Consider the following 18188-nt stretch of genomic DNA (forward strand, 5'->3'; position numbering starts at 1 on the left):
CCCGTCGAAATCATCGTCGGGCGCAATCGCATTTTTTTTTTTCGATCCCATTGTATCGATTGACTTTATTATCCTCGGCGAGAGAGACGCATCTCATTACGCGACCGGAGGAAGACGAACGGTGTTGAGAAGTCGAATGAAAGGCCTCGGTGGAAAGGGACCGAGGGGGAATTAAGAGCCTAAGCCGAGCGATTCGTCGCGATTTCTTTCGCCCGGCCGCGACATTGTTGCGTCGAAACCGAAAATCGAGGCGAAACAACCGGGCCCGCCCGTTGATGGCCGCTCGATCGACAGAACGGTCCTCCCAACGTTCCGTTTCCTCGCATCCGTGAGGCCGTATCCCGATTTACGTTTTCCTGCCGGCTCGTAAAACGGCTTCCGGCGACACCTGCATCCCTCGGGGTGTCCGGGGGAGATTTTATGAGCCGTGGCGAGAGCCAAAGTCGTCGCGCGTAAAACGTTAACTACTCCCGTTCCGGGCGAGCGGAAGAAACTATTTCTATTTAATTCCGCGTTCTGCCGCTCACGCTAACAACCGTTTTAAAGAGTAAAGCCTTCCCCATCTTTCCGCGCGTCTTCATTTTCTTTTGTGCATTGGTCTTACTTTTAAGATTCTTTTGTCGAAGCGTTGCGCGCTGGATCGACGAGTCCCAGATACATTGTTTTCGATTTAATTAGAAATTAGCGAAACAATTTTATCCCACGAACATGTTAATCTGCGATCTGTACTCTTTTAACTTTTATGGAAGTCTATATTCACAATAATATCTTTCTTCTTCTTTTTTTTTTTTTTCTTCTAGTAGACGATAGCATCGTGTAATTAACGATGCGAAATGCGACTGTTTTCGTTCGTATCGCGCATAATGATATTGATAAATTGCCGAGAACAACGATAATTTCAGCGGTGATGCAACCGCGTGACTCACCGATGCGTTTCACGAAGCGATATCGTTTTCCGTTGAAGCAATGTTAACTCGTCGATTCTAATTCATGGAAAACAATTAGTGATTTCTTCATTTTTTTTTTTTCTTTCCTGTTTTGCGTAACTGACACAATTACCAGCATCGACGTCATTTCATGATTCGATCGCCGGCCTAGGCATCTTTATCGCACTTTTTCCAATGTTTAAAACAACCTTCGTTTTTGCAATAATTAGATTTTACTTTGCGATCTTCTACAAGCGCAACAAAAAAAGATATAAAAATAAATAATAAGCTAATCATTTCTATTAAAAGATATATTTTAATCGCCAAGCCAGCGATCATAAATTACAAAGTCTTTCGTTTCAGTTGGAAATAAATTAAAGAAAAAATAGTATCGGCAAGCGCGCGAGTGTAATTGTCTGCAGGTTTGTCGTGTAAAATAAAAAAAATAAAAAAATATTAAATGCAAGTACGGGAATTCTATGACCAGTGGCAATTCTAAGTCGATGTATCGGTCGCTCGGGCCCACCGTTAAATCGCTGGGAAAAATCGCGCGATGGACTCGTACGGTATTCACCTCGTTTTGCGCGGCTCGAGAACACGCGCACGTACTCACGCGAGCGCGAGTCAAGTACCGGGTTCGTAATGTTGGGCTCTCTGGCGGAGGCCTGGCATTGCTCAAGGGAATACCGAGTTGAGCGTGGTAGACTGCTTGGTGCCAGCAGCGATGCGAATCCCTCTCTTCGCTTTATACCCCGCTCGATCCTCGCTTCAACTCCACGCTCGTCTTTCTTCTCTCCTCTTTTTTCCCCATCCCACTACTTATTCTCTTTCAATGTTACGTCATCGTCTCTCTTTTCCGACACATCTCGAAGCTCACTCTCCTCTCCTTCTTTCTTGAATCTCTCTTTTTCCCTCTTGCTCTCTTTCTTTCTCTCTCTATTTCTTTGTTCTTGTCTTCTCTGGCCCTCGAAACTCACGAGCTCCCTTTATCCGATTTTATTTCTGCAGTATAGTCGTTACAATTTTCCGTTTTCCATATCATTATTTTTAACTAGTTATATTTCTAAATGCGGTACTGCCGTGCCATTTTATTTGGCCGAGAGAAACGATTTTTTTTCAATAGACTGAACTTTTTTTCTTTCTTTCGTTTTACTTCTACCTCATCTTGACGTTTTTATATCGCGCTCATTTTAGCCTCTCTCTCTTTTTTTTTTTTTTTTATTTGTATCAATGCAACTTTTTTGTTATATTTCGTTTTTTTTTATTCTTTTCTTCTTAATATAAAGAAACCTTCCTCTTTTGTAAGAGTTTGCTCTTTCTTCCATTTCATAAATATCTGCACACGCGTTGCTATTTCCTCATCTTTTCCCCCTTTTTGTCGCACCGAGGTCGATCTAAAGGCAGCCAAATTTTCAGTTTACGTAATCTCGCAATATAACTGCGATGACCGATGACATATTGTTACGTTTTGAGTGCATCAAGGACGCCGTATTTGGACGAACTATGACAATAGTACTCGGACGATTTACATATACATATGTACCTTTGGCAAACCGTAAATTCTTTCATCACACTTGGGTAATCTAGATCGAGATCATATGTTTTATGGGTCAAATGCCAGGAACTCTGTTTCATTTAGAATTATGTTTTTTTAAAGCGATTGCGTCATTCGACGTTTGAAACGCTCGTAAAACGATAAGGGCATTGCAGCAGATTATATTACGAGCACGTATTAAAGAAAAATGTAAGTCAGATAAATAAATTAAAAGATTTTTTTTTTTCTTTTTTTTTTCGTCTGTAATCGGGGAAGACATTTCTTTTTATCGACATTTAATTAGCTGCTACATATTTCTACAGTTTTTAACGTTGTAATAATAATTATGCAACGCGTATTTCAACATGTGCGTACAATAATAAACAGCCGAGCACGCTTGTTGCTGTATATTATGATTGCTCAGAAACGCCACTGCGAAACTTCACTTCTGCCCATTTTGTCTTATAGTTAGCTTAGACGTGATCTAATACAGATGATCCACTCTTTGACTTTATGCAGCTCTTGGCATAGAATCCACCCAATCATAGGATGTATTCGCGTAAATATACTTCAAGTCGAGATGCCAAATACATAAATCAGTGGACCGGGCTGTTCTAATTTGACCGCGTTGATTACGTCGACGGCGAGCGTGTTTCTTAATATTTTTTTCACCTCGTGGTAAGCGGTAGGAAGGAACGGGAGGGGATTTCCGTGGAGAAATTCAAAATTCTTCATTTATCTTTAAGCAAAAATCAGATTGCACCGCCGCGTAGTGAAGCTACCGGATGATAGATTGGAAAACGATTCTCACTTTTCACCACCGGAGATTCTCATTATCGGGAGTCGCGCTCGAGAGTAAAATTCTCGAGTGGGCACTCAACTTAAATCGACGACACGTCAGGGACATTCGCGCGCCAGATTTTCCGAACTGCTCGGTGTATATTTGCGCAAAGTATTTTTCCGATACTATATACGGCACCTGCTTTCGCGCGCGCCGTGCCGAGAACTTATGGCAATCTCTCCCCAGTATCTCTCTCGCAGCGGGGAGAAATTTCCGCCGGGATGAAATTTCTCCGGGGAAGGCGCAATGGCGAGATCGCGCTTGATTCCGTATGTTCATTTCCATAGTAACTGAAACGAGCTCCCATATGTAACGCCCACAAACTGTCGTTTTTGCATTCGCCGCCTTTCGTGATTTATTAGCCACGTAGAATTACTTCAAGCTGAAATGTTTCAAATCCAGGCGCTCATAAAATGCCACCGAATACGATATTAAAAAAGAAAAAGGTAGAGGGAAAGAAAGAAATTCGTTAACATTTAACTTTTGTATTTTTTTTATTTTTTATTTTTTTTTTTAATACATTTTTTCTTTAATATTGAAACTTGAAATATTTCTTAACGCTGCCTTGGTTAAGATTCTTCAGTCTCGCACCGTGTTCCATCACGTTACTGACTCATGAACGTGGAAGTATCGGAGAAACGGCAAAAAGACTAAAGTACATGTCGACAGACCATGTTCTATATGCGAGACGTATAAAAGAGTGACAAATATTTTCCGCTTGTCGTAGTAACACCTATCGAATATGAAAGTCTTCTCAACTATCGTACGCTTGTCCGATCTCGAAATCTCGCACCTATATCGTTTGTTGCGAATGACGATGCCAATGCAAAGTGCCGGGATTGAAAATGTGCAGCGATGGAAAATTTCTATTCGAGCGCTCGAAAGACGAAGATATTAAAAAGAAAAAAATATATATATATGTTAGTCAACATTGGTAAAAACAATTTATCATGCATTTTCCATTCTGCCACATCATCAATTCAGTGATAGATACGCGTGTCAATTTTTAATATTCCCGATGTAGCTGGCGATCATCGCGCCTTCGAGCATTCGAAACGAGTCGTTCTCTCGGGAGCTTCGTTCGACTGCTGCAAATCATCGACAGCGACGATCGGAGCAGGCGAACGACGGAGCCGATAGTTTCAAACGTATCTGGTAACGCGAGAGGAAGAGGCTAATTTTTGAGCAGAATACACGCGAGCGTGTTACAATCACGTTAAAAATACAGTCGACTTGAACGTACGATCGATGACTTTTTGTATTATATGCATATGCTAATTACCATCTAGAAAAGCAGTGAGCTAGTACGCGGTGAAAAACGTTTAGATATTTAATTTTTCAAGCTCGTTATTAAGTTTGTAATAAATGTCTCGCTACATGGCTCGTACTGAACAGTGGCTAGATAGATATCAGACACATTTTTTTTTTTTAGTGACAATTTTACAGTAACAAATACTTAATTCTTTACTTACAAATTATAGCTAATATTAAGCTAGCTAAGGATTGTATTTAATTTGCGCGATTTAACCATTAGCTGTAAAATCAGAACAGCTAGATGAATTTCCACTCGGGACAATTACGGTAAACCTTATTTAAACAGCGTCCGATATTACGCGAACGTTAGCGGGAATAAATGGTAAATCCCTTGAGGGAGAGAAAACGCCGCAACAAAATACACGAGCGGCGTTTTGCGCAAAACACATCCATATATGTGCATACGTATCGAGCGACGGGCATTGTCGATGAGCAATGACGTAAGAGGCGAGGCATCACAAATTCGCGGTGAAAAATAAGCAGCAGATGTCTGTCAGCGAGTGTTTACAGAGAATTCCTCCGCGGATTCTTCTGGCAGGTGCATAAATATTCTTGTTGTTGTTACGGCGTAAAGAGAAAACGTCTTAGAGATGCTTTATCTGTTCTTCTAAGCTTTTCCACTCGCTTTTCCCGACCGTTGGAAAAACCTCGTTTTCTTCTTGTCGAACAAAAACGTCCCGTAAATAAAAAAAGAAAAGAAAAAAAAATTAATGCAGTCGGCGACAACCGTTCAAAGGCCTAATTACGATGAGATCCGTGGGTGACTCCCTTTCGCGATCAGCCTCTCGCACAATATTATTACACGCTGATTAACATTGTACAATGATTATTCCGCTGTCGGCCTTCGTTTAATGTATAATTATATCGCCGGTACGAGTAACGCTCCCCGTTTTTCTTTCCTTTAACTGCCCGAGGCGTGAATGTCTCAGACACATCTACGTAAACCGTATAATTGCTAAAGTAATGGCAAAACAAGCGTTAATCTCGTTAAAGCGTCTTGAAAGCGCTCGATCAATTTCGCTCGACGGAAATCATCGGGTGTCGTGCAGAAATGTGGCATACATACCTTCCGATTTTTTTTTCTTCTCCCCCTTTTTTTTGGTTTTTTTTTTTTTTTTCTTTTTTAATCAGAGATCGTTGTTTATCGAGGCCGGATAATCGGATAATACCTTGTCGAGATAGTTTGTATCGATTCAATCTGCTAATGGTCTAGACGTCTAGACGTCGGTAACTCGAACCGTAAGTTCGAAGCAGTTTTTTTTTTTTTCTGCGGTTTTTCATACATCCTACATTTCGCCCGATCTTGCACTTGCGCTTATTTGATAAAATTACGTAATACCGCTATTATTTTCCCGAAATAATATTTTATTACGCGGCACGCTCCGGGCGCGCCGCACGTAGACGTGCGCCTGCACGTCGCAGCCGACATTGCGATTTTATCTGCGTATTCAATTTTTCATGCTGAACAAAAAAAAAAAAATCTATTCGAGCAACGCGTTGGTCACCGTGATATTCTACTTTGAAAACCATGTTTTGCATTTTTGTTTGTTTATTATCTCCGAGAGCGCTCTCCTCTCTGGAAATCGCACTCCAGATTCCGCGGCAAAAATTGCGTAGAACACAAGCGGCTCAATATCCAAACGGTTATTGAACTTTGATCGTCTCTAAAAATTAGATAAGCTACCTCGGTATCTTCGCGCTGATGTAACTTTTAGCGACAAATCCCTCGCCTAGACGCTGAGAGATAGGTAAAGTGTCTTAATGTACACGCGCGTGTCGCATGAATGCGTTTTATAACAGGGAGCAAATATTCCATCGCGCTGATACGCGCTCTCGCGATATTGATCGCCGATGTTTTCCAAGTTGGTCGAATCTGCGTCAGATCGCCGCGCTGCTAAGCGGCCCACGCGTTTCATCTCGATTGTAAACTGGCGTCGTAGATTCGACGTGAAATTAACGAGTTCCGCCAACCGCAGAGCTTCTGACTCTCGGGCGGTTCCTCGATATCTTCGACTATCGGCCGTGTTTAATTTTTTTTTTTTTGAAACAAAGGAAAAGGCCCGTGAATTAGCTTACCCTTATCTCCCCCTTTTTTTTCTGTAACAACGGGCGATCGTTGGTGCGCATCGCGCGGGGGAGCGGAAGGTAGGTGGGGGATTCTAATAAGCTATTGTTGACCCTCGTCGTTGACGTCCGCTTGGTCCAACTGGATTTCAAGTAACCTTGTCGCTTTTATCTGCTTCTCGTCCGCGCGCGAGTGTGAACCATGACTAATTAAATGACGGGAAATGCTTCTCTTTGGCTCGCATTACAGCGTTCCACTTCGGTGAAGTTGATACCTATCCGTGGAAAAATCGTGGCTCGATTTCGTATTACGTTTCCGGGATAGTATTCGAAAGGGCCGTAGGGTGGGCTCCGTCTCTTTATTATTTAAAAGCAATCGCTCTTAAATGTTAATCCTGTTCCCGGTAGGGGAGTACACTTCGGAACGCGAGCCTTGACGAATTGCAATAAAATTTTAATCGCGGTTCGACAAACATTTCGGACGTCACTCGCTAATTAAAATACAACGGCCGTTGTCGTTATTTCTGTTTTGCCGGCGTAAATAAAATTTACACAGCTTTTTATTTTTAAAGAATTATTGGTAAAATGCTAATTTTGTAGTAGGTAGCGAATTATTATTGTTATTATTCAAATTCCCACCCACAGTGTGCAAATGTCAACTTGACGGATTAACAGTTTTTAAGTTATTCCAATTTTTTATTTTTTTTTTTTCATTTTTTCGTTGCCGAGCGCGCTCGTAAAATAACGCTTTCACTAATCCAGCTATGGATTATTCTGTCAAACGCGGATGGTCGATATTACACCGGCATGTTATATTTCACTCGCGCGTATCATCTGGCTGGTCATCCTACGACGTTAGAACCAATTCGTTCGACAATGAAAGCTGTAAATCGACACGGACGGAGAGCAGGAAGTGTCGCGGCTACGTTACGACGACAAGATTAATCGACTTGACACTTCCGCTATTAACGAGGGGACCTTCGTGCCGCGGTCGCCGGTGTGTAACAGCCGTGCGAATGAAATGAAAATTCGCTTCGAGGTATTAATTATTTTTCTGGTTCGCGTCGCACGAATGAACGTTTTCAAGCTGGCGGGGAAAGCCGGCGATCTTCTTCCAACCGGATGTCGCGTCGCTTTTTATTCTTCAGCACCTCGCGATAGCGATGATTCATTGGCACAGTCGGCCCTCCCTTCGCCCCGCCGCGTATAACGAAGACGGGAAATACTACAAATCCATTTGCGATCTAATACCGCGGAGAGCGCTTTTTAACGACGTTCATGTGTCATCAAACAAAGAGAAATATCAATTTTCCGTGAGCTGCTAATTTCTAACTTCCCGGGAAAGTTTGAACCTATTTTCTTGAAAGTTCGTCGATAAATATCAGGCTGATTGTGAGAGATTTGCGCAATTATTCGCGACTTGGCGTACGTGGGGCTTTTTTATTAGAATTATGTTTAAAAAAAAAAAAAATTATATTGGTGAAATATTACCTTACGCTGAAGTACTTTGTAAAAATTTCGGCTTTGAAAATGCCGGGCTTAGAGAGAGTCCCAGCTGTTTCCTGTTCTCTGTTCATAAAAGACTTGGAGTAAAATTTTCCAAGACGGTTAGAAAAAAAGATTAGCTCGGTAAGATCGCTAGGAAGACACTCTCGGAACGCATTATCGGGAATTCAGGATTCATTAATTATTCGTTCATCTTTTTCTCGATAATTTTCAATCTAAATCTCAACCTTCTTTAATTTTCTATTGACAAATTCGACGGTAAATTTATTATGTAATTTTCATTAAAAAAAAAAGGATCCTGCAACAGGTAGAAAAAAAAGCAGAAGGAAAGTACGTTTTCTTTTATCACAGTGACATTTCTCGATTATTCGCAAAAATAATATTACTTAAAAAAAAATTTAAACATAATATTAGACGTGATTTAAATATAAGTATCTAAGAATACTTAGCGATACTTAATTATATAGAGGGATTATCTAAAAGTCGTTACGCCTTATGAATTTAAATATTAAATTGTACGCTATGTACATTAATAAAATGCGATTCGTATTTCGTGCCGATTTATTCAAGAAGTACGACATGTGATGTCACAAAAATAGAATAATGTGTGTTTTATTATATAATGTTTTTTACGACGACGATTCCAGCCGCGATCTTGGCCGTCTCTCCTTATATAATCCTATTAATTTATAACGAGGCAATTGCTGGATGGCCATTATTTATAACTTATCGCGCGAATTATCAGTTATCGCGGGCTTGTCACATGTACACCGGCGGGAACGTGAATATATATATATATATTTTTTACTCGATATTTTTATCGATTACCCATGTTAACCGCGGTGACGATCGCGACGCGATTTTCAGCCGAGCTCGCGGATCCACGAATAGAATAGTCTGTTAATTTCATTGCGTTTTTCCTTCCAAGGCTCTCGGGCGCTACCGAGTTTAGCTGTCGGGTGCCGGCGACCGGTTTTGCCAAGTGACTTCATCATCTCTCCCATTCGTAATCGCGGACTTGCTCTCTGCTACCGGTCCGAGCTTCGCACAGAGGCTCTTTGTTCCACGCGAGTGCGGCCGGTGCATGCGCTTACACGTATGCACTTGCACAGCGCCCTGGAATTCTCCATTTAATTAGCGTTATGGTTCCTGGCCGCTTGCGTGGATTTAATGAGTTGCACGCGCGCATTTAACATAAATCATTATCCCGATATTAATTCAATGGCCCTCGCGCCTTGCCCCGCACGGGCGCCCGTCCAACGAGCGCGCGAATCTTATTCTTCCGAGGAGAAAAAGACCGTTTGTTAATTGCTAATCGCGACGCTGTGATAAATGTCAGCAGTAAACCGTGGCGCGTTAACTCGGCTCCGATCATTTACATTTTCTCCATCTTTTTCCCCTCCCTCCTCCCCTCGACAATTACATTATCGCGGTAATAGGCGCTAAGTAGATTTATTTTGTCGAAGAAAAAAAAAGGAAAAAAAAAAAATGAAACGTTCAAAGTTGTTGTTGCACTTAAAGTGCGCATAAACGTGCCGCGTGAACGGTTTTACGCTATTACTTTTTGTGCGCAGTATTGAAACTATTTGTGACTCCAAATGGCCGTGGCTCGAAGATAATTCTGGATAATTTATTATATTTGTAGCCTTTACTAAGTAACTTATTTACACTCCTTTCGCGACTCATTTTCCCGATATAGCCGCCGGGCACTTGCGGCTTTATGCATTTCGGATAAGAAACAACTTATTTATACGAGACTTCCGAGCAGGTACAAAGAACCCCACATAGGATTTTGAAAGAAACTGCTTGAAAGACGGAGGCGGTAGGAGGGGGGAGGGGGAGGGGGGAGGTGAAGGAAGAAAACGGACGCGAGCAAGTTAGCGAGAGGCGGGGACACAAAAACCGTCTAATGATTACAATTTTCCACAGAACCTGGCGGATCACTATTTCAGCTTAAGATCGAGTTTTATATTTTTACCATTTTATAAAGTTTCTGCCCGGTTGAATATCGTTTTCTTGCAAGCGCGTGGCGGATCCGGCGAAGAAAATGTGTATTTCATTCCCATCGACTCGTTAGCCTGAACGTTTTTAATTGGACGAGAAAAACATTCGGTTAAAAATTTTTCACCCGCCGTACGGCGGCTTTATTAAATTCTACGTCACGGCAGAAATGTAATCGAGTCTGGTTTATGTACTGTCAATAGGAGTTTTTGAATAGATCGGCGTTCTCCCGAGTATCGAGTTTCTTTCACATGCGTTCCATTAGAAAAGAAGGGGGTACTCTTTGTAAAAGCACGTTAGACTCGAAGCGTTTTCTTTCGCTACACCGTAACGTACATTTTTTTTTTAACTGGCCTATCAACACATTTATCTTGTTCCCCGCTTCTCGGGAGAAATATTACTTAGTTGATTCACGCTTTGATATATCCTTTCACATTTAGATGTTAAAGCGTTCCGACGGAAAAAAAAAAAAAAAGTAACACAAAGGCAAATCAGATCGCTCGGCGGAATGACTCCTCCTGCCAAAGTATCGTCTTTCCGAATTTGCATACCCTATATCGCGCGCTCACATACGGCGGGAGGGTCCGAAGACCCGAGCTTATCGCGCAAGTTTATCGCGCAGAAATCTTCAATTCGCCGTTTTCCATCATCGATACACGACTGAGTCACCGTGAGAATAAAGGGACTTTTACAGGAGGTCTCGAGATCGCCGGAACGTTATCTGGCTCTTGGTTGGAAAAATCCGCGACAATTATCGTGTAATCTATCGGTGCGCGCTCCATTTGCGCGGCTGATGAAACACACTTCCGCGTTGCATCAGACTTTACCGATAAATCGCGCCTGTTTACCGATCTTCGACAATGATTCCGCGCTCCTCGCCGCGCCACCGCTTCCGTTTCTCCTTCTCTCTCTTCTGCGAATCGGATATTGCTCAACGAGACCTTGATATTTGATAATTAGCGGAGCCCGAAATTTTGTAGCGCGCAAACATCGCCGTGTTGACTCCGGCTGCTTCGTGACGGCGCTCGGGGCGCATTGCCGGCCAGTCTCCTCGAAATTGGAAATGTTTTTCCTGAAATTCCATAATAGCGATCGCTTTTACGCGGCGTGGAATTCAGAAGACCATAAATTGAGTTTCGGAAGTGCGAATGAATAACGAGTGATAACTCAGTTCTTCATTTGCTTCTGAAAGGATTTTAATTCAAGATTTAATTACGAGGCGCCAAAATCGAGTATTACAGAGGACTGAAATTTCGATCAAATTTTGAGAGAAATAAATTATAGGCTCCGATGAAGAAGCTAGAAACGTAACGTTGGATCGCTCGTCGTTAGAACAATATTCCCTCGTGGCCTCGACGAGAGATACGGGCAAAGGGAATGGAAAGGCCAGGCGTGTCTGTGGTTAACTGTCCTTAATCGTAGTCGTTTGGATAATTAGAGGGCTTGCCGGAGGAAAACGGTGATGGGGGTCGGTTGAGCGACTCGAGAACGAGCTCGATTCGAGACCGAAAATGCCGGAAATGCACGCGGACGGCCGCGTTCTTCGAGCGCGCCGTGCGAAATTATTCGCATTCGTCGCAGCCCTCCCGTTCGCTTCATTACGGATTATTGTCTAGATACTTCAAATACTGTTAACCTTACGCGGAACTGCTCGGGCGACGTGCGCCAATGCAGCCGCTCGCCGCATTCTTAGGGCTCCCGCACCGGCGACGTTATCGCGATGCAGCGAGACTCCGGCGGGACGCCTTATTCATCCGTAAACAATTTTCCCCCTTTGATTCTCTTGATTTTCCTTGCACGCCACCCTCCCGGCATACCGCATGTGCCAGTCACGACTTAGGCCGCGCCCTACGGAGCTTGGCGAGCGTCCTTTATGTTTTTCCTACAAGGAGTCGCGCTCTACCATGCCTAACGCGATCTCTGCCGCGCACAAAGGAGCGGAAACGAAGGGTAGCTGCTTGCCAGTCGTATTGGACATTGAATTTATTTTTTCTCTCTCTCTCTCTTTCTCTTTTTTCGCCCTTCTCTTCTCTCTTCTCTTGCAGCTCAACTTGCGTTAGAGGTGGAAATCACGCGGCTTTTACGCCGCACGTCGCGTATTCGAGTTGACGTTCATTCGTTCAATTCAACATCGGGGATGGAAGTGCTCTCGAGCATGATGTCGGATTTTTCTCGGTCCGGATTGATACGAAGGGGAGAGGGATATTTCCGCGATGTAGGCAGCTAGCTGTTTATGCTGCTCTATCCCCGGTGCTGTTTAGTGCGAGGTTTAAAAATTCAGAAACGTATTACTTTCTTCGGAGGAGAAAGAATAAATTCGCGATAACATGATTCTGCCATAGATGTTGTTGTTTGTCTCCGGCCACCGTTGATTTATAAATCGCATCAAAGATAAAAATGAAATCGGATCAACATCAGAGAACAATAATCCCAGAATAACGTCTCATCTACCTTCTGTCGGCGAGGAACGGAGGAGATATTTGCCAGGAAATATCTTGCAAACAAAGGAAGCAGGTAGCTCGGAATTAACCGGCAATTCGATATAGAAATCTTTTTCTTTTTCTTTTTCTTTTTTTTTTTCTTTTTTTTTTTTAATCTTTCCCGCTCTAAAAAAAATATCCTCTCGAATGACTCTGAAATTGCCGCATGGTGCTAAATTTGTTCTAAATCCCGCGTGAAGGTACCGTCAGAGTCGGACATAAAGCGGGAACGTATTACTCATGCGACTCATGCGTAGCGAGGATAATCGGAGGGCCTGACGGAACAATGAAACTTATTTATCACGCGTTTCTCCTCGGCCTGGAAGTGCTACGTGCTCCTGTTTACATTCGGAAGCGTAACGCGGACCCGTACCGGCTACCGGCCGGTTTTTACGCGCCGTAAACGCAAGCGGGCCGATTAAATTCCTTTTCGAGGTTTGGCTACCGGGGTGGTTATTACCAACGCGAGTCACGCAATTTCGAACGTGTCCCCGTTTTCCCCCGCCGTTTTCGGGAGACCCTTATTACACCGTTGACACATGAGCGACCATCAACGTCTTCCCCGTCCCTCGCCCCCTGCTCGAAGGTGCTTGACTTCGTCCTTCGTTACCGGCGAAGGGACGCTCCCGAGATTTCACCCAACCGGTCCCCCTCGATTCCCTTTTCTTCTCTCTGTCTGTCGCGGCGCAGGTACTAATCTGCCAGGGAAATAAATCTGTGTCCCCGTTGCCCCCGAGTCTCACGATGATTTCTTGAGTGGATAATACCGCGCGGAGTTTATCGTTACACCGAGATGGTTCCGTATAGTTGTGGAGTTTTTCCTAGGATCGATTTTATGGTCCATGCGATTACGAAAGATTACTCGAGTGCGAGTCATATGTCACTTTAACGCACGCCGTTTTACAGCTGTAGGGATTACCCCGGTCGGGTAACGTCACCTTGGTCGATATTTAAAATTAACGTCTCCTTTTCACGAGACTCTTCATTACGTCTCGAACTTTTTATCTGATCCGAGGAAACGTCTGACAAATCTCCGACGTGTGTCGCGCGCAATTAGGAGCGGAAATAAATTTCTCACGCCGATCCGGGGACGATATAATTTCTCGGCGGCTTTATTGCCGTCATTGTTTGACCGAATTTATAATTTAGCGCGACAGGCCCTCTCCTGCACGCCGGCTAGATACAGCCTATAAAACTCACGTATATCTAAGCTGTATACATATAAATCCCTGGAGGCATTCGTCCGTAGGTTTTATAGCTCAACGGAATATAGTACGAGGCCCGATTTAATTTCGTGCGGATACCCCAGGCTCCACGCAATCCGACTAATTTATCGCGATATAAAATTCGTCCGCGCGCGGCTGTGCGATCGCGATAGATCATTGATCGCGCCGGCCGAGGGGAGCCGGCCGGGCGCGGCGGCCCCCGTTTTGCGAGGGGGAAAAGAAAAATACATTGTTGATACAGCTCCGGTTTTACGACCCGACATCCAACCGCTGACGTTCTCGTCACCCCGCCGTTCTTCACGCTTCCACGGAAAAGACACACGGAGACGCGTATCCGACTTTTCTCCCCCTCGTGCGCTCTCGCGCGTTCTTCTCCGAGCGAGTTTCCCTTAATTTATCGGCGCATAAAAGTCGGAGGCTCCGCTGTTACGAGCCGCCCGCCATTGATCCGCCAATGTGATGCCCCGCGTGCTCGCTCCGGAAGCGAAAGTGTGCACGCATATACGAGGGGAAAGAAATACGACGATTAGGATGCGACGCGCAGCGTCTCGTTGTCGCAACGTCGAAGCAACGGCGACACCGCCAAGGGTTACTCCGTTTTTCTTCGTCTCCGCGGACGAATTCGAACGAGATTTCTTTTCCTTTTTTTTTTATTTTTTTTTTTTTTCCGCAATCACGCTCCGGGACTTTGTCATCCGGCGGCTCGCGTTTTAATCTCGACATCCTTTCGGCAAAAAAAAAAAAAAATTATCTGACGTATTCACGCAAATATTTACATATAATTTAGGTGCGCGCACGCATACAGATAACTTACAACGTTTGATAATTCAGGCAGCCTGGTACAACTACGATGCACGAACAACAGAGTGCTCGTCGTCGGATTTCACCGGCGAGCCTTCCGCCGCACCTTTCTTCCCCCGGGGGAGAGAACGCAAGTTTTCTCGTTAACCAGCCTTTTGCGCAAGCGGCAAGGGCGGCATTGTCGGAAGAAAATGGTACGAGTGAAATTCCTCGGAGTTTCGCCGGCGGAGCGCGGAAAATAAAGCCCGGAAAACTTGACAACGCAAACTCCTCCGCCAACTTTTACCTCCTCCCTCCCTCCCCCCTTCTGTTCCCTTCGCCTCCTGTTGTGCCGTTCAGTACCTCATTCCGTCTCACTCACCCTCTTTTGCTCCCGGTACTCTCTTTCTCTCTCGGGGTCTGTTTACGGACTCGCAAGGCGCTTGTTTGCGCCGAATTGCGCGAGTGGAAACCTCGAAGCGACGTGCAGATAACTCCGGGGCGTTTGTTAATCGAGTTGCAAGGTGCGGCGACGGTATATATCCTCCTTTTTCTCATCCCTCCGCGGAACGTCCCGCGATTCCCGGCCGTCCGATTCCCGCGGCGATTCCACGTTAAGCGTGTTATATGAAAAACGTGACTCCTCGCAGGTAATTACGAAAATTACGCAACGCTTGCGGGTTCCTCAAGAAAAAGAAGCGCAATCGATATATCAGTACAGCTGATAACGGAGCCTGCACGCTCGAACGCTGTGCTGGGGCTTGTTTGCTCGCCGTGCGGCAATAACGTGAGAATTAAACAGCCGCGTTTATTGCTAAACTTTTTTTTTTTTTTTTATTAGTTACGTCTGTTAGGATCGTGTTATCTCATTCTTTTCGTAATTGCTTTATTTTTCCCGTGGGATTACAAAAATATCTCCGCGACGTATTTGCGATTTTGGACTAACATCGTATTTCGCGGATATCGAAAGTCGTGACATCATGCCGCGATATATCCTGTTTTTCGAGCGCCGCCGCGCTTCGTCCGGTTTGCATCATCCGCGCCTCGCCCACGAGGCCGACATGCCTCTTATCGTGTTTTCCACATAATTTCAGAGCGATTATTTCTTTTTTTTCGCTGCGTAACGCATATTTGACTGTTTGGATCGTTACGGCGTTATCAACGTGTTTTTCAGAGCTTGATGCAACAATAAATCCTCCGTGCAGAGAATTTCGTAATAAATATGCTGCTCAATAACGACAACTTCTTTTCTTTTCTTTTTTTTTTTCACAAAAAAATATCTCGCAAATGGTCTTAATTATAATTAATACGAAAGCAGAGTAAATAGAGTGAACTGAATTCCCAGAAAATTACGTTCCTTCGAAACGCGAACGTTTATATTAAAATATTGAACTCGTTGGGTAGTTTACGGCGGCAGGGAAAACGCGTGCATAAAGTGAACGATCGTAGATTCGCGCGGAGAAGTTTGCACAGTTGCATTCCCAAGTAACGCCGCGCGCGCGCAGCCTGGCTGCCACCGTTTTCGCGCTCGTCTGCAAATTATATTATCAGGTGTTACAACAATGCTGCGGTTCATTATCGCAGCCGAAGTGCAGTAATTAAACCGTCGGGAGGCGATACGTGCGTAAACGGATTATAGATACTCCCTAGCTCGCGCGGCGCGCCGTCACGTTATGCAAGCGGGGTTATTTAAGAGCCACGGCCCCACGCTGAAAAATTTATCTCCGATCGTGGAACGTATTGAGACGCCGATGCGATCGGGACAATCGCAAATCTCTCAGGTTTTTTCTCTCTTTCTCTCTCTCTCTCTCTCTATCTCTCTGAGGACTCCCGACGGAATTACCCACCGGCGCTCGTAAACACCGTGACAAAGCCCTGCTTGCAATTCTGGTAACATTATGCAATGACACGGTGACCGCCGTCACGTATGCTTCGTGTCCCCCGATAAAAAGAGCTGTAAAACTAAATGTCACGTTTAACGGCAATTTATATCGCCGCGTCATCTTTCTCGTCACATTCCGAAATTCAATTGTAATTTCGGAGCCCGTGCAAGTGTGCCAGAAATACATTCGCTCGAGTGTTTCTTCATTTCCTTTTTTTTTTTTTATTTTTTTCAATCTTATCTTGCGCCTTTTCAAGTCTCTAATTTTTTTTTTTTTTTTTTCTTGCGCAGGTAATTTGAGGAACGGTTATTTTTGGACGGACAATTTTTCGAAAATCGCCACAAATGACAATTATGATAATTTTAAAAGTGCGATAAGGGGATATCGCGCACGATGATGATCGAGCGGAATATCGAGGTGCGATAACGCTTTCCGTTTTGCCGTGAATGCGCGGGCGAGGGGCACGTCTATTTTTTCTTTTTTCTTTTTACGCCCAGCCGCGCGACTTCTGCCGTCAATAGAGATACAGCGATAATGCGCTGCGTACGCTCGCGGCGCAGGAGATGCCGTTCTCGCGAGGCGCGCGAGTGAAAACAATCAGCAGCCCAGCGTATCGAGTTGACACGAATATCTGCCGTTTTATCGGGCCGGCTTGTGCATTGTTGTAAACGTTCGCCCGAGGGAAAATCGCGCATCCGTGGATCGCGTACCTACCTGCAGCGTGGTCGGCGATGCCCGCAATCATGGAATTACATTGTACCGTTACTGGATCTCTGCGGTACGGTACCTCCGCCGTATCTCTCTCTCTCTATCTCTATCTCGCTCTCTCTCTCTCTTTTTCTCTCTCCTCGGCCTCGCAGCAGGAAATTCGAACTGTGCCATTTGCGAGTGATCAGATTACCGTCTTCGAAAACGTTTTAAATGCAAAATTAAATCGTAAAAAGAAAAAAAAAAAAACGTTTGCCTTTTTATACGTCAAAATTTTATACCGCCGTGGTTCTTCACTCATTCAGTCCGCAAAAAGAATTGTGGAGGCGCCGGGTATCGATCCCGGTACCTCTCGCATGCTAAGCGAGCGCTCTACCATCTGAGCTACGCCCCCTTGGTGTAAGAGAGCGGAAGGCCGCGGGATCTTCAGTGCGGAGTGGCACGCGATGTTACACTTTCTCCGAACAATGCCTCGCGTCTCGCGCAACCAAGGAGAATCCATCATTTAGCACTTTGACTGGCAGTAACGGGCATAACTGACACTGCAGACTTCGTTCCGCGACGTGACGACTAGATCCTCATTTAATTCACGCCAGTTCGCACAGCGTTTCCCTCCAGATCTCGACGGTATCCCTTTGCGTTCCAAAAATCCATAAAATAGCGTGAAAAAAAAAAAAAGAAAAAAGAAAATCAATAAGTTCGACGCTTTCAGCTTGATAAGGCACGCGTTGCTTTATCGTAAAATATTAGTCATAAAAATCGGACGTAAATAACCGGCGTGATGCTATTGTCCTCCTCCGTTCGACAGACTTGTCATTTCTTCCTTTTGTATTAGTCACGGGTGAATCACGCCGGTAATATGTGTCAGATCGTTGCACCTGCAGCTAACCGTGCATCGCGGCGTAAAATTGATGTAACGAGCTTG

General features: G+C 44.4%; 1 protein-coding gene and 1 non-coding gene across 5 annotated transcripts in view; one reads left to right on the forward strand and one right to left on the reverse strand.

Annotated features, from left to right (window-relative positions):
• Nucleotides 1-18188, forward strand: part of Sesn (Sestrin) — a 149421-nt gene that overhangs the window by 85300 nt on the left and 45933 nt on the right. The gene's annotated exons all lie outside the window — the stretch shown is intronic.
• Nucleotides 17585-17657, reverse strand: Trnaa-agc (transfer RNA alanine (anticodon AGC)). The gene has a single exon. It is a non-coding gene; the product is annotated as a tRNA-Ala (tRNA).

The sequence above is a fragment of the Cardiocondyla obscurior genome, linkage group LG14 (assembly GCF_019399895.1).
Source record: "Cardiocondyla obscurior isolate alpha-2009 linkage group LG14, Cobs3.1, whole genome shotgun sequence".
Lineage (NCBI taxonomy): Eukaryota > Metazoa > Arthropoda > Insecta > Hymenoptera > Formicidae > Cardiocondyla > Cardiocondyla obscurior.